Source organism: Electrophorus electricus, unplaced genomic scaffold, assembly GCF_041902795.1.
Source record: "Electrophorus electricus isolate QZ-2024a unplaced genomic scaffold, ASM4190279v1 Scaffold53, whole genome shotgun sequence".
Lineage (NCBI taxonomy): Eukaryota > Metazoa > Chordata > Actinopteri > Gymnotiformes > Gymnotidae > Electrophorus > Electrophorus electricus.
Genome location: NW_027658771.1, coordinates 35754 through 53954, shown reverse-complemented (window position 1 = coordinate 53954; position 18201 = coordinate 35754). Strand labels below are relative to the sequence as shown.

The 18201-nt window shown below is 40.6% G+C and overlaps 1 long non-coding RNA gene across 1 annotated transcript in view; it reads left to right on the top strand.

The window, feature by feature from the left end:
* The window catches only part of LOC145656170 (uncharacterized), a 541800-nt gene that overhangs the window by 522433 nt on the left and 1166 nt on the right, over positions 1-18201 (top strand). The window lies entirely within an intron of this gene.

Here is an 18201-nt window from a genome sequence, read left to right as displayed (position 1 = left end):
GATAAAGGAGACCTGAATGACGATACTACTGGAACTACAAAATTACTGGGACTACTACTATTTAGCATTCTGAAAAAATAAAAATGAAAAAGTCCTCATGTTCTTTAAAAAAAAAAATCAATAAAATGTAAAAAGCTCAAAAAGCTTTTTTAAACATTGTCAACTGTGTATTTGATTTACCTCGGAATGGGTGCAGCTGGTTCATGGCGCATGTGTTCGAGCTTTAGCCTCTGTATTTGGCATTTCAGTGCATCGAGCAGTTGAAACTATAGCAAGCAAAGGCAAAAGGAGCTGTGCGGTCGATGTTTGTGCAAGTGGTCTTCCACATAGTCCCATGCTGTGTTGGGTTTACGGTGTGTTTGCAGGGAGAGCCCAGTGCTTACAGGCTAAGAGGATTACAGTGGAGCATTGCAGGGACTGTCAGAATACAGAGCGCGCGCGCGCGTGTGTGTGTGTGTGTGTGTTTTCTCTACACATTTGGAAGAGAGAAAACAGAGCTGTGCTGTAGTTGATAATATTGCAGGCCTGGCACAGGCTCTGCTCAGAATGGTGAGAGAGCACTGGAGGAGTTTGGGAGTTTATTAATAGCGTTTAGCTCACTACAGAAGGAGTAGATCAGGGCTTTGCTGGGAAGGATGATGATAGGGTTTGATCACACCATTTAGCACAACATTGTCATGTCCATGCTGTGCATGGTTCTAAAGAAAAGGATCTTTGTTATTCAATCCAATACATTTCAAATTCAATTTTTCTGTTTCTCATGAATGAATGTGGACTATAGGATGGGGGGTGTCAACTGTTTGTGTGTGTGCTCGTGTGATTTAGACGGTTGAGAGAGTTGAGAGATAATTTCATGACAACGAACCAATTAAAATAAAAATTATTCACACTGTGTTGACAAGAGACACACACACAAACACACACACACAAAGAGAGAGAGAGAGAGAGAGAGAGAAAGAAACAAAAAGAATGTATACACCATTGAACTACACACATCTATATTCACATGCACAAACAAACACCCCACACAAATGTTTGGTCTTTGTGCAAATTCACTTGGAGGTAGGCCAACATTCTAGATATAAAATATGTGACAATAAACATAGCCTCAGTACGTTTCATTTCATGCATTTACATCTTGATCCACACAAACACTTTCACACTCCTTTGCCTCACACTCACAAACACAAGAAACACTCGGGTGGCCTTCGGTAGCAAGAGGGATGTCAGTGCACAAAACACTGACTTGAAATGTTTTTAACCCCCATTTCAATGAAGACCATCATACCTTGCAAGGTATAGCATTCTTTCACTCTCCCGGACAATCTCAGGCTGTTCCTGGAACCAGCAAAGCCAGTGGTTTTGGCCTCTGTCTGAAGCACAAAGGGGGTATGCAGGAGGCGTAGCGGAGCGTGTCAGGAGGGTGGGCAGAGCCCTCTCCCAGCAGTGGCAGAGGAGAAAGGGCACATGGAGCACAGTGGCTACGGTTGACACCTGCAGGAGGCGACATGTGGGCAGGGCCAGTATGAGCCCACTGGGACCCACCTGCCACCACAGAAAACCCACCTGCTGTGTGTGTGTGTGTGTGTGTGTGTGTGTGTGTGTGCGCGTGTAGATTTGTTGACATTGTTCATGAGTCAGTCAATCATGTTTTTGGTGGATATCATGTTTTCAGCTCACAAATATTATAAATAATAATACAGGTAATAAAACAGGGAAGAAAGTAGATGTTAGCCAGTGCAGCATTTACTTAATTCATTATTCGTTCTTTTATGTTAGTGTGTAACTCTCATATTGTAGTCTCCTGAAAGACAGACAGAGGCAAATATAGGCAAAGATAGCATTCAACTGTTATTCAGGGATATCCCACCATTGGGAGTGGACGATTAGGGGTGCTGGAGTAGGAAGGTATTTGTAGTACATTCCTGTTGTAGGCCTTCCTATAGTGTTTAACTGATTTCCATAACTGAAATACATTATAATGTTTAAAAGTTTAGAAACGTGAGCATAATACTCCAGCAGATGTAGCGTCCTGGTGTGTGAATGAGTAGTAATCTTTCTGAAAGAATAAGTTTGATTTAATTCTCGTTTTCATTTCCTTGTGGATTGTATTATTTTATTTGAAACATTTGACTCAAAATAAAGAAATAGTGCAAAAATGTGAAAAGGCACTACAGGATGCATCTTGAATAAACGAAAACCTCGACCAGATGTTGTAAACTTAGAACAGTAATTATGTTCTAAGAATGTTGATAAAAAAGAACAGGAATTTACAATATATACATTTTCCTGCATAGTATCCCAAGTGTTCCATCGACTGCACTCTTCTGGATGAGGATCTCAGATGTTGTTCCTGGGATCTGCTGGAGCCACTCTCCCAGTTTGATGGTCATCGTCCTGTGGTGGAAATTCAGCAAACAAGGAGTCAGATGTGGATAAGAAGATTTTATTGAGTTATTAGTTTCAAGAAAATGAGCGTGCCTATTTGCTTCGCTCCCCTTTCGGTGATTTCCCTGCCCTTATATAATAGCCGTAGCGTTCGAGAGAACGAGGGAGGGTTTGCTTCTGCTGAGACCAGATAACTCCTTGGAAGGAGTGTATTTCTTCAAGGACGTTCAATAGGGAACGTCCTGTTCTTCTAATCTTATGCTAAGCTTTCTCACGCTTTACAATGATAGAGAAAGAAACACAACAATATTTCCTTCACAGTCTGTAAAACAAATGGAATGTGATGCTTTTGAGCATTGCTATGGCAAAATGTTTTCATATCTGTTCTACAACACAGATTATATCGGTCTTGATAATATAATTCTTAATCAGATTTATGGTCCTTTTTACTCTGCTGACATGGGAATGTTAATATGATGGGCAAAGAAGGCAAGCAGTTATATTTGAGTAGTGCTGGACATTATAAATGAGTAAACATCACTATTTACACATTAGGACATTTTATTATACTATGACATGACTGTATTTCTCTGTAGAGACTGTAAATGTATAGGTCTATTTTATGTGATGATAATCCCCGAAAGGAATGTGTTCTTCTGAGACCAACAATATGGAATTGGGCTAAAATTGCACATCACTGAGAACCCAACCCAGTCTGTGCAACAGTTTAAAAGTACACAATCCAAAAGAAAAATAAAGTCCACTCCTAATGAACTTGTTTAGTGACACTAACGTTAACCTAGTGATGCAAACATGGTTAATTTTGCTGATCAGCACTCCTTTGAAACCGTAGGAGTCTCACGTCTCTGGTTCGTAGCCAGCCTGGATGCGTGTGGCGCTGTAGCGCTGAGCTGCAGTCTCATGCCCATGAGATGTGTTGTGGCCAAATGGCCCCTGGTGCTCAGGGTCGCGAGGCGACAGCTGCAATCTGGCTGGCTCTGTGTCGCCCACAATGAGGCGGTAGTCGATCTGGTAGCTGTCGTGCTTGCCATTGGCAAAGTGCTCATAGACATGGCCCTCCATGTAAGCGATGTCCAGTACTCCAATCCTCCTCTACAACCCTGCGTGAGCTGACGCCCCGGGCCTCCGCCCACCTCCCCTCTCCACCTGCACCACAGAGCGGCTCCTGGGACACTGCGTGCGCATTCACCAGTGGTTGTGCTGGAGCCACGCACACAATCCAAGTTTGTTCCTCAGATCGAGATGGAGAGCTTTCTCTTAGCTGAGGAGCAGAGTAAGAGATTCATCCAACATGCATCATACAAGCAGCAGCTGAATCAGGTAGAATGAAATACGGCTCTGATAGAGGCTTTGTCCCAAACAAAATAAAGCTACTGGGTGTCTTGGTAAGACTCTGTAAGTGGTGATCCCTAAAAAGGCCTGTCTGCTGCCATTGGACTACTGTTTTCTCTAAAGTGCTGTCTGGAATGTTGTCAGAGACAACATTCAGAGGGATTGGGAAGGAAAGCCTCTTAGTCACTACCTGTACTGCCCTCATTGCCATTGAAATATAACAAGGTTACAGTCAAGCTCTGAAGCTTCACTCAACACTCTGCCCAACCGCCTTTAATGCTCATAAAGTAGGAGTTTGCAGAATTTGTTTGTTGTTATGCTACACACTAAATGCATGGCACACAAATGTTTGATGCAGCAAAATGTCAGTGCTTTTTTAACAAAGGAGAAATGAGCACATATGCACCTTCCCTATATTATGTGAAGATGGATAATAAAATGATAACAGGTGTATCTATTTGTTGTTCTTATTTTAATATTCACATCAGGCTTGTGATTTTGCAAGGAAATTGTAACATAAATGTTCCTAGTGTTCTAGGGTTACTCTCCTGGGCTCATATTCTAATACAGGTGTGATAAGAACTTATATTTCTAAAAGAAACAATCTTTAAGAAACAACTGCATTTGCATAAAGGATTTATCTTTTATCTTAATGCTTAATGTTTTAGTGTGCTAATGTCTGATTTTAAGTACACTTAGTTAAAAAGGCTACCACAAGTACTGTTCAAGTTCAAGTTCGGTTTATTCGTCACATACATAGTCATACACAGTATAACTCGCAGTGAAATGGTGGAGAGTGCTCTGTCCAAACTGAGGAAAAGAAAACAGGGGTGCATAGAGAAATATAGACATTCTCTATATGTGAAATATATATATATGCAAAGATAAATATATATATATATTCTATGTATGTACAAAATATATTAACAATATATGTACAATATATGTACATTATGATTATATACACAATGTACAATGTATATGGTTGTGTATATATGTACACAATCTACAGAATGTACAGATCCATTTCGTATAATAACATATCTACAGTTGTTGTGTAACAAGGTCATTGAATATAAATATATATATACAGATATACAGTTATGTTACATTGTGGTGGTGGTCCCCACAGTTTATCAGTTTCCCTGATTCAGGGCCCGAATGGCCTGTGGGAAGAAGCTGCTCTTCAGCCTCTCTGTCTTGGTCTTCAGGGAGTGAAAGCGCCTCCCTGACCTCAACAGAGAGAAGAGTCTATTGTTGGGATGGGTGGGGTCCTTCACAATCCTCCTGGCCTTGGTCTGGCACCGCTTGTAGTAGATGGTCTGCAGGTCAGGAAGTTCCGTGTGAGTGATGCGCTCTGCTGAACGCACTACCCTTTGGAGTGCTTGTCTGTCCTGCTTGGTGCTATTCCCAAACCAGACTGTGATGTTCCCCGTGAGGATGCTCTCGATAGTGCAGGTATAGAAGTTCCGCAGTACCTTGGAGGGCAGTCTGAAGGACAGGTCCTGCGAGATGTGAACACCAAGGTACCTGAAACTATCTACTCTCTCCACCGTGGTTCCACTGATCCTCACAGGTTGGTAGTGCCGCTCCTGCTTCTTGCTGCAATCCACGATCAGCTCCTTTGTCTTACTGACGTTTAGGAGGAGATAATTTTCCTGGCGCCAGTTTTCCAGGTGTTTAATCCAGGTAGGCCCTCTCGTCGTTGTCCGAGATCAGACCCATGACAACGGTGTCGTCAGCAAACTTGACAATGATGGTGGAGCTGGAAGTGGCTGTGCAGTCGTAGGTGTACAGTGAGTAGAGCAGGGGGCTTAGGACACAACCCTGAGGAGCTCCAGTGCTGAGGGTGAGGGTGGATGAGGCGCAGTTGCCCACCCGTACTGATTGTGGTCTGTCTGTTAGGAAGTTGGAGATCCAGTCGCACAGGGATGTATGCAGTCCTAGATCCCCCAACTTAGTAGTGAGTAGGGAGGGGATGATAGTGTTAAATGCTGAACTGTAGTCGACAAATAGCATTTTAACATAATTTCCCCTCCCTTCGTCCAGGTGAGTCAGTGTAGTGTGGAGCAGATGTGCAATTGCATCGTCAGTGGAGCGGTTGTGGCGGTATGCAAACTGCATTGGGTCCATGGAGGCTGGCAGTGAAGATGTGATGAAGTCTCCGACTAGCTTTTTAAAGCACTTCATCACGACTGATGTGAGGGCGACAGGTCGGTAGTCATTGAGGTCGGAGGGTCGAGGTTTCTTCGGGACGGGGAGGATGGTGGATCGCTTGAAGCTGGACGGGACGATACCGAGCGTCAGGGAGAGATTGAAGATGTCGGTGAATACCGGGGCTAGCTGATCTGCGCAGGCTTTGAGGACCCTCCCGCAGATACCGTCTGCTCCCATCGCCTTCCTGGTATTCACCCTTTTAAACACTCTTCTCACGTCACTCTCCGTGACGATGAGAGGGCGCTGTTCTATGGTGCGCCCCGCGCATGTGCCATTGGCTGCGCCGATAGTGCCATTAGCACTAGCGCTGCTAGCATTAGCGCTGCTAGCATTAGCGCTGCTAGCATTAGCGCCGTTAGCATTAGCGCTGCTAGATGTAGCCTCGAAGCGAGCGAAGAATGTATTCAGCTCGTTCGCCAGAGACTCATCCGCACTCATCAGTCCGGAGGGTGGGCTCCTGTAGTCCGTGATCGTCCGTAGTCCCTGCCACAGGGATCTAGAGCCACTCCGCTGTCACTAAATATTAACTAGTTTCAACTTTGCTAATAGTTCTACTGATTTTCATAATTTTCTTCTTCTTTCCATTTGTTGAACATTAAACAGCTCTGTTTCATCTTCTCTCTCTCTCTCTCTCTCTCTCTCTCTCTCTCTCTCTCTCTCGAAGCTCCGCCTTGTGGTTTTAATATGCTCATCCACAATTCAATATACAGCTCTACACTCTATATCTGCACAGAGCTGATGAGTTTATAAAAGTCCACACTGCAAAATGTGCATAGTACTGACGTTTACATTACAATGCTCTGTCCAGTCATGCCAAAGCCAGTTTTCTTTCAATTCAATGTATGTACATGAATTACTTGAAGACATGAATAGAAATCTATAGAGGCATTACTCATTATGTCATGACCCTGTTATCTATTAGAAACCCACAATTTATCTGAATTAATTATTCATAAATAAATTGTCAGTTTCATGTCCATTCAGATTTCAGTGGAGATCAGCAGGGGTCTATTGCTGTGTATTATTATTCATAACACTGTGCCTGCAAACTGTGAGAACAGACACACACAGGTTATTTTCCAGTCCTTGAGTGCTTTTGTGGCACTGCTTGACAGTTGGTGGAGTGTTCCCTAAAAGAGCCACTGAGCATGATGGATTCGGTAGTAGGAGTTTAGTGAGCAGAGAGGACGAAGACTTACGAGTGCAGGCCATGAACACCCCCCTCCACCTGAGCAGACATGGTCCTCTTCTCAAACTTCAGCTCTCCAGAGTACATCATAGAGCTACACTCAACATAGAAAATGACATTACACACAAGCATTCACTCACACACAGCTTCCTCTCTTCCATTTTCTGCTGACCTTCCAAAGAACCCTTGAAGCTATAAAAGATAAGAAAGACCATAAATAGAAATGTGTTTGTAGACAAAATATATCCTAGCATTTGAAAAACTGATGTTTTTCAGTGTACATGAAAAGGGAAGTAGATTCATCTGAACCCACATCTTGTTTTTTCAGTAGATGAGTACTGCTGTTGAGCCTTCTTACAATGACAATGGTTTTATTTAAGCCCTATTCAGTAATTACACAACACTGAAAACATCACAGTAAAACAGCAGTATGACCAGCACTTAAGAGTAAATACCTGAGTGCTTTTCACTTGGCTTAGAAGATTTTAAAGCATGCATTAATGCTACATAAGACCATATTGGGGTATTTGAGAAAATCAACAGCAAAGCTAAAGGTCCAGAGATTATAAAGGTTACCATGAAGGTGATACACATAATATGGGTTTTCCCAGAAACTAGTAAACCCAGCTGACATTTGCTAGACAGCAAACATTGGAGGTGTCTAGTGGACAGGAAATATCTACAATAAACCTTTTATATTTGTTTATCAGGGAGTGTGTATTCTCACAACAGTTCTGAGGAAAATTGCAAATAAATGAAAATCCAGGAAGTTGCAAACAAATTTGATTCTTTTCACTAAACAATGGTTTCTCAATTGCATGCATCTGCGTGCACAAGGAAAACAACTCCTAAATAGAAATAACATTATCACATTAAATGATTTAAGGTATATGATCACAGGAAACAAAAGAAAGTCTGATTGCCTTTAAACTAGGTTTGAATCCTTTAAGCAGACAACCTCAGAGCAATGGAAAACTGAGCCGAAAGCAAAAACTTTGGCCAAGTGTGAAAAGGCCATCCATAATTACCATAATAAATGTTATCTCACGGTGCACCCTTGTTGAAATGATGATCAAGTAGAAATGTGTTCATTTTCAATAGACTAGGTTCCTTTTTTCCATTACACTAGCATAATGTCCTTAGTGGTTGCAGCCTATTCTGGTAACACCCTCATAGCAGGACAAACATTATAGAAGTATGGATAGGCTTGCTTGGTGAATGTTTGTCTGAAGGTGTGCACATATCTGTTGTTGAGAGGATCAAAGAAGGAGATCAGACCACTGTCCCAGTCCAGGAGCACTCTGATCTGCTGGAGGGTCTGCTTCATGGCAAGAGGCATCAGCCTCTCGTCTGACACTCCTATCCCATATTTACCCTTGTACTAACCCACTTGCCACAAGCCATGCTTTATGCGGTCCTCACAGACTCACAGAAGAAAAAGTGATACAGCCTATTAAAGAATGTCATGCTTCAGTTACATGCTTTTTTCTGTACTCACACTTCCTCCAAATGTCTCACAGAATCAAATCATTTTCAACCTGCCATGAAGTGGATACAAATCAACAGAACGGCATAAAGAGAAACCACAACAACAGATGAATAAACAAAACAAGACTTTCCATGTTCAACTTGACATCTTTATTAGTTGGTAGTTGTTTTTATTTTTTGCTTTCTGCGGAATATGTAAGGACCTGTTTCCACTGAAATATAAACCACTAAACAGAACTAAAGTGCTGAAAGGCATATGTGGAAAAGGAAAACATTACACAATCAAAAACAACCATATTTTGTGCATCTTACTAATTAATTAAATTTCAGTTCTAATTCAATGATTACATCCAACCTAGACATACAGGTTTTGCCTGTTCGAACATAGGGGAATCTTTTTAGCAATATATATTGCTGACTGAACTGACTGGCATCTATTTAATGCAAATATCATGGTCATTCCATAGAAAACTACAATAAACACAAGCTGCAGTACAAGATCTCATCATGCATCTTACTGAGATGTAATCTGATCTCCATGTACTGTTCAGAGGAACTCAAAGTCTTTGTCCAGCTCTTTGAAATTAAAATATTAAGTCACAAATAATGATTCCTATGAACATTAAACATATGTAACAAATGTGTCTTTTATTTGAATATATAGTGTTCTAGAGTTAAGGCACTCTCAGTAGAAGTATTCTCTCATAATGAATGAGACTACTGTTTGCGAAGGCAGGAAAGCCTCTCTCAGTGAGCTTGAAGGTGAATATGTGGACATGTGTATGACATAGAAGCCCATGCTCTGTGTCAGGCCTGTATTGCTATGACCCTCTGTGGAGGCTCTACTTCACAATGAAGGGGATTAGCGCTTTTGCCCAGTACCCACTGGAGAAGGTCCTCTCCAAGAGCAGCTCCCTTCTCTGGGCTCCACACCCACACATACACACACACACACACGCACAGGGCCCACATCACACATGCACATATACACCAGTGACCCAGCAGAGTCCCTGATTGAAAGCCCACAAAGCCCAGAAGAAGTTTATAGGAGCAAAAGCTTCTAAGTAAGCAGGAAGAAGCTGCTGAATAGGACAAACACCACCTCTGCTCAGCATATCTGATTGGGGAAATTTGTGTGAGTTCCTCAGAAGCAACATTTAAAAAAAATAACAGGCACATTGAAAGGAGAAACAGTAATTTCCATAAACTGTAAGAAACAGGTGAACTGGGGTTGGCAAGAGAAGAGGTTAAGAAAGGTCTGCTTGTGTGTGCACATGTGTGCATGCATACCAGCTTGTTCAATATTATTTTTCATTTTTATCACATACTGAAAGTTGCCTAGGTGCTCTGCTACATCAGTCACCATTCCAGAGGCCTTGATCCTGAAAGAACATGCAGGAATGGATGTTGGCAGATTCCATGTGCTGAATGTACACATAGAATTAACAGATACAGAATATATCCTCCTACAAGAGAGGTTTATTGGTAGCTACAAATACATAAAACAGTTTAGTCAAAGTGCTTCCAAAAAAGATCTTATAGCAACTTTAATGATAAAGCATACCAGACTTCACAAGTATTTTTGTTGCATAATTATCTCTGACTCACCCACTAGAGGGCACAACATCCCTATTTAGTCATTTAGTGGTAGTGAATGGCCTGGGCCAATTAAAATTAGACTAACCTTAGCCTTCTATGTTTTATTAAGTTATCCTCTCTTCATTATGTTACACCTACATGATTCAATTATTTCTCCAATTCCCACAATGCCTTAGACTCAACCGTCACACTAATCCTTTAAGGTAGAAGTTCTCCTATTGATTAGTTGTCAGCCTTAGTCAGCTTTATGATTGTATAAGAGACATTAAATTTAAATTATTCAATTGTTTAGTTATTGCAATTAATTTGTTTAAAAAATGTTACAATGGTGTAATAGTCAGCAAATATATCTATGTGTAAGGATATAGGCATGCAAATTGTGATACAAGGTTACTTATTTATGCATTTTTGATGATGATTATACTACTGCAGCGCTTTGTGATGCTAATTAGACTACTGAAGTGCTGTGTGATGCCAGCTAGACTACTGCAGTTCTGTATGATACCAGTTAGACTACTGCAGAACTGTGTGATGCTGATTAGGCTAATACAGTGCTGTGCGATGTTGATTAGACTGCTGCAGTGTTGTTCTTTATGGGCTTCCTGTCTGTAGGTTAAAGAAGCTGCAGAACATTCAGAAAATGGCTGCTGGAGTTCTTACACACACCAGCTTAAGGGAACATATAACTACTACACTCAAACATTTACACTGGGTTCCTGTTCGTGGCTGTGTGCAGTACAAAATCCTTCTCTTGGTTTTTGCCCTCATGGTCTGACCTGTCCATCCCTTTCTGGTGTTCCTCATATGTCTTTTCCTTCACTCTGTCTCCATCCCTCTGACACTCATCTGCCCTTTAATTGGTTACTATAGTATGCACTTGCATCAATATTATGTCTATTTTTTTTAACCAATTTTACTCCCTCCTGTTATCTTATTTATATATTTGAATCTTCTTTATATTTTATTTGACATTTTTTATATTGTATGAACTTGTAAAGTGCCATTGGGTAACAAGAAATGCCCGTAATTTCTTAATTAGAATAAAATTCTTCTTCTTCTTCTTCTTCTTCTTCTTCTTCTTCTTCTTCTTATTATTATTATTATTATTATTATTATTGTTATTATTATTATTATCAAACATTGTATTGATCATCCTTTCAAAGGTTGCTGGTGTTACTTTTGGGCTATTATTATCAAATTTAGAATGGTGTGTTTTGCCTGGAATTAGTTTCTTTTGTATTGAGCAACCTAATGGAAAAAGTTATTCTTGAGCAGATAATCTACTATTTTTCACTTAATGAATCATTGATTTCAAGCATGCCTATAAAGCAGATCATTCTACGTGCACAGCACTGACAAAAATGATCGACAAGATATTTTTACAAGAAAATAATGGTCGGAATCGTATTATTTGACTTTACTGTGGCATTTGTTATTAACAAAACAAAGTATATATGGGTTTAGTCTATGGTAAAACAGCAGTTTCTCCTCCCCTAGATGCTTTCATTGTGGTGTTTCCCAGGGGAGCTGTCAGGAAAGAGCTGTCTAAGCTCTGGTTAGCTGAGAATGAATCTGCAAGCCTCACACTGCCCTGTCAGTAAGGAGAGCGAGCATGCCTCTCTCATGGCTCAGAGCTCAGGAGAGGCTGCCCTGCGGTCTAATGGGCGTCTTTAGGAATATCTGTGATAGTAAACACAATATAAATTATGCGAGAGCTCAACATAGTCACACTGCCAGGCAGGTTAGTTAAACCAAAACCCAAAACAGATGCAGCGTGCAGATCTGTATTGTCTTGGTCACCACAGTATGGAACAAGTTACCAACTATGATCATGGGAGTACACAGTTTTGTTGGTGGAGCCCAGGAAGAGCAGCTGCTACCTCAGCTAATGGGGATCCAAATAAAGACACGAAAAACAAAGAAATTTCAGTAGTTATAGGAAGTAAAGCTGTTCTGTAGAATTCAGAATTACAACTCAGACTGCATATTTTTGCAGGACACAGTTATATTGCTTTGCTGACAAATATGAAAGGATGATATAAAAGTTGTTGTTTTGGAGCAGAACAGCATCTAGTCTGGTAGGCTACTACTTCAACTACTCACTTCTTCAAGAGGTATCCACAGTACTTCAGGTACAAACCGTTCTATTCTATCCTCTACAGATTTCTGTGAGTTTATGTTTGCATAATATGAATTTCTGTTTACATTCATCAACTTTTTTATGAAATATACTGTATAGTGAATTTCTTGAAGTCTACACCATAATGAAGTTTATGAAAAAACAATGTTTATGAAAAAAAGCATTTAAATGCTCCTCAATCAAAGAGTATTAATTTTGTAAAATGGTGGGTAGTTAAAATAGTATTATTTTCTGCTTTCTACTAATTTTACTTCACTTGTTGTGAAGGAAAAAAAAACTACTAAGCAACCACATGTAACTTATGATGTGTTCTAATCTGAAATTGTTTAGTGGATGAAACACTGCAGGTGCTGTTGTTGTTAGTGCTAACTGCTTTATAGTACAGAAATAATAAATGCTGAATCTCCTGATTGTCTTATTATGGCTTTATGTTATACAAATTTTCTGCCTTCCTCTATTTTAGGGAAAACAATGGCGCTGTCAAAGCTCAACCAAGCTACTAAGAGTTTCACCAAAGCACAGGATTACAGAAATGACATCATGCTGCTGATGCAGCCCTATGCTAACTGGGAGCAGTATCTATTGCCGGCACCCGTCTCCATCGATTTACTGGCTCAGCTGGTACGCATTTCTGCTGCAGATGACTTCTCCATCAATAAAAATCCACCAAAAGACGGGTTCAAATTCATCAGATACCCCAATTCTTTTAGGGCCTGCCTCTTTCAAGTATGTAATGGTTGCTGGCAAGCCTTTAATGTTGCTCACAAGAACATGGACCAAATTCGTATGTACACCGGACAGGTTCCAGAGTACATCAAAAACTCAGTTGGGCTCATAATACAGGAGGATGATGGTCTTGTCCAAGCCTTCTTACCAGCTGAGCTTCAGAACATTGCACACATATCATCAGAATGCTTAAACCTGGCCATCATGACTGAGAAACAATTCTCAGATATCATCAAGCTGATGCAAGAACTGGTGGAGGCTTTGGTGAATGCAAGACAGAGTCATGATGAGGAGATGGAAGAAATCAAGAAAAACATTGAGATAGCAAAGATTAAACGGGCTGAAGCTAAGGAGGCAAGCGACAGGGCCGAGGCTGCTTTCAATCTGGCTAATGAAAGATTAGCTGAGGACAGAAGGGCCTACCAGCAAGCAATGAAAGATTTGCCAAGTGGATGGGGCCTTTTTGGCCTGAAGCTAATATCAAGTATGTCAGAGCAAGCAATATCAATAGCCTGTGCGTTTGCAACAGAATTTCTTCCAGGACAAATTATCCAAACCTATCTCCAAGCGGACACTATTACACCAAAAGCCATAACACATGTGATCAAAAACTGAAAAGGCACTCCTGAAAGCCACAGAAACATGGCCACTGGAATGAAGAGTAACGTGGATGAAATGTTGGCAACAAGTAACATATTTTCTAAATCTATAACATTTCTACTAGTGGTTGAGAAAATGGAAGAACTTTGCAAAGGTAAGGAAATAAATTGGCCTGAGGTGTATGATCAGGAGAAGCAAATGGTAAAGTCTGATTACTTGGTGGGACTATTTCAGCAAGTCAGCAGAGATATACAGCAAGAAGCTGAATGCCCGATTAAATCCGAGGCACTAGGCATCTGTGACAAGGGTATCTCCACTTTAACAGAGCTAGGTAAATATGCTCCAGAGGGGAAATGTGATGATGCCAAAACAGAGGAGCTTATTAAAGCCATTGACGAACTGAATGTAAGGGCCATGGCCTTTTATTCCAAAAGCAAGTCTTTTACAAATCAGCCATCTTTCTTGACAGCACCCCCCAAGTCAAGTCAACAGCAAATCTATGACTCAGCAAATACAGATGTGGTCCAGATGCACTTAAGACAATCTCATCTACGTCTACAAATGGCTGAAACCCAGCTAAAAATTGCAAATGAACGGAACGAGAAGACTATGGACAACTTGGATCAGAAGAAAAAAGCTCTTGCTGAAATTGTGAGTGAGCTGAAACATTATAATCTCAAGGAGATCGACTTCAACAAGAGAATTGTGGTGCTAGCGAAAGGCCTGGAAATCATGGGGCAGGTGAAAGAACAGTGGGAGAAACTGGTGCACTTCTTTCAGATCATTTCAAACATTGTTAAGACCACTCTTAGTGAAAATCTTAAACATTTTAAGCAGACTGTTGAAATAGCTGTAGAGAACAACTACACCTACAGCATGTTTGTCAAAGACAAAATCTACACTAATGCTCTGAATGCTTCTGCCTACGCCTATTTGGTTAACATGATGTCTACCACTTACACTGAGGTGTCTGTCCAGTACCTGATGAACAATGTCAGTACTCTGGGAAGACTGATGACCATGGATCCAAACTCACCTCAGTTCCTTGCAGAGATTGACAAGTTAGGGAAGGAATGCGAATCTGCCCAAAATGGTATCAACAGCCTTGCAGCAAGAAACAGGAAGGAGTTTTACAACAGATGCGAGGAAAGAATAACTCAAATCAAGACAATCCTTACCGCAGCACTGGCCCCACTGAGTGAAAAGGACAATCTCAATCTGAAGAAGGCAATAGATGCAATGAAGGAACCAATTCAGAAGGTGGAGGAAGACAAACCAGCAACTGAGATGAAGGCTATAACTGAGGATGATGCTGACCAATATGCATAACTTCATAATAGTGCATTTAATAGTGCATTTTCCTATACTTTTCTTTTCTTTTTTCTGTCATTTTAATGTAGTATGTATACAGTATTACATTTGACAAAAACATGATTAGAAGGTTTGACCTAATTCCTGTCTGTTAATTTATTCTGAATAATCAATTTTGTTCTTTTGATTAAATTACTGCAGCATCATACTGTCTCGTGTTGTTTTTCTTTGTGATTCAAAGAACTTTAAAATCCAAGAGGTAATATGTATGCCAAACAAACAAACAAAAAAACATTTCAGATTGCAGAGTAGCTATTACTAATTATTAGCTATTGCTCATCTCTTTTTCAGTAGAAAAAAGAAATTGGAGTTTAGATTTACTAAAGTGTAATGAGTGAACTAAAGCCATTAGATTTTAGTAAACTCACAATTCTTCACACATTAATTGTGTTGCACATTGAGTGTGAGTGCAGTGTGGTGAACAGAGGAATACAGGCTCAGTAAAGGAAGTAGCATTTCTTAGCAGCTAGGGTGGTACTGATGGGCCCAACATCTTAGTAAAAACAAAGTCTGACACTTTACACAAAAAAGAAATCACAGACACTATGATTTCATTATTTCAAAACATTAGCTATAATGAATCATTTTAGTGAATTATTATGATTATGAATTATGACTGCTCAAGTAAGGACATCCATGTATGCAAACAAAGCCATTATAATAAACACTCTCTCTCTCTCTCTCTCTCTCTATATATATATATATATATACAGTGCATCCAGAAAGTATTCACAGTGCTTCACTTTTTCCACATTTTGTTATGTTTCAGCCTTATTCCAAATTGGATTAAATTATTTTTTTCCCCTCAAAATTCTACACACAATACCCCATAATGACAAAGTAAAAAAAGTTTGTTTGGAATTGTAACAAATTTATTAAAAATAAAAAAAACAAAAAAATCACATGCACATAAGTATTCACAGCCTTTACCATGACACTCAAAATTGAGCTCATGTGCATCTTGTTTCCACTGATCATCCTTCAGTTGTTTCAACAACTTGATTGGAGTCCACCTGTGGTAAATCCAGTTGATTGGACATGCTTTGTAAAGGCACACACCTGTCTATATAAGGTCCCATAGTTGACAGTACATGTCAGAGCACAAACCAAGCCATGAAGTCCAAGGAATTCTTTGTAGACTACTGAGACAGGATTGTATCGAGGCACAGATCGAGGGAAGGGTACAGAAAAATTTCTGCAGCATTGAAGGTCCCAATGAGCACAGTGGCTTCCATCATCCGTAAATGGAAGAAGTTTGGAACCACCAGGACTCTGAGTGATCGGGGTAGAAGGGCCTTAGTCAGGGAGGTGACCAAGAACCCAAGGGTCACTCTGACAGAGCTTTAGCATTGCTCTGTGGAGAGAGGAGAACCTTCCAGAAGGACAACCATTCCTGCAGCACTCCACCAATCAGGCCTGTATGGTAGAGTGGCCAGACGGAAGCCACTCCTCAGTAAAAGGCATAAGACAGCCTGCTTGGAGTTTGCCAAAAGGCACCTGAAGGACTCTCAGACCATGAGAAACAAAATTCTCTGGTCTGATGAAACAAAGATTCAACTCTTTGGCCTGAATGCCAAGCGTCATGTCTGGAGGAAACCAGGCACCGCTCAGCACCTGGCCAATACCATCCCTACAGTGAAGCATGCTGGTGGCAGCATCATGCTGTGGGGTTGTTTTTTGGCAGCAGGAACTGGGAGACTAGTCAGGGAAAGATGAATGCAGCAACATACAGAGACATCCTTGAAGAAAACCTGCTCCAGAGTGCTCTGGACCAGGGTGAAGGTTCACCCAACAGTACAATGGCCCTAACCACACAACTAAGATAATAAAGGACTGGCTTCAGGACAACTCTGTGAATGTTCTTGAGTGGCCTAGCCAGAGCCCAGACTTGAACCCAACTGAACATCTCTGGAGAGATCTGAAAATGGCTGTACCCCGGCGCGCCCCATCCAACCTGATGGCGCTTGAGAGGTTCTACAAAGAAGAATGGGAGAAACTGCCCAAAAATATGTGTGCCAAGCTTGTAGCATCATACTCAAAAAGATTTGAGGCTGTAATTGCTGCCCAAGGTGCTTCAACCAAGTATTGAGCAAAGGCTATGAATACTTATGTACATGTGATTTTTGTTTTTTTTATTTTTAATAAAGTTGCAAAAACTCCAAACAAAGATTTTTTCACTTTGTCATAATGGGGTATTGTGTGTAGGAGTTTGAGGGGAATTTTTTTTTTTTTAATCCAATTTGGAATAAGGCTGTAACATAACATAAAATGTGGAAAAAGTGAAGCGCTGTGTGTGTGTGTGTATATATATAAATATATGTCATTTCACTTTTATTGGGGATTAATTAGTCCAGAGGCCTATAAGAGCTTGTCAAGGAAAAAACGTGTGTATGGGTGCATGCATGTATATGTATATGTATATTAGGAACCAAGCATTAAACCATTAAGCTGCAATAAAACTGAGACACAATTGTCTTGGAGAAAAGAAAAACCATGTTCAGTTAGCACAGGCTGTATCAAAAGCCATAGCACCAGAGGACATTAAAATCATAATTCTCACCTTGCATAATCTCTCATGATTCAACTGTATATGTAAACAGATATGCATTGGTGTGTTGTAAGGTGTTCTGCCATTATCTGATGATATGTTTGCAGAAAGTGTGTTACATCTCTAGAGAGACAATTGCCTCCTGGCCTCTTTTTGGTGGAGAATGGAAAAAGATACACATATACACAGACCCGCGCACGCATGCACACACACACACGCACGCAGCATTAGTTTAGCTGCAGATGCAGTTACTGCATCAACACTTCTAACGTGACTGCCATGTGGCCTCTGCAAGTCCAACCCTCATCAACATGTGCTTCATGTATCTGGATCTCTTTTTATCTCATTCTTATTTTTTATGTCATTCTTTCTCTTTCTCTCTTATCCCTATAGGCTCTATTTGCTTTCTGCTAGCAAACAAGAAGTTAAAAAGACTATAAGAACCATCTCATGTACAAACAGTGGAGGGGGGGGTTGAGGTGTGAGTGTGTATGCATTCGTGTCTGTATTTGCCAGTGCCTTTGCCTTGCAGAGCTTGAAATGAGTTCAGAGGCAGTCTGGAGGTGAGACTGATCTCTTCCT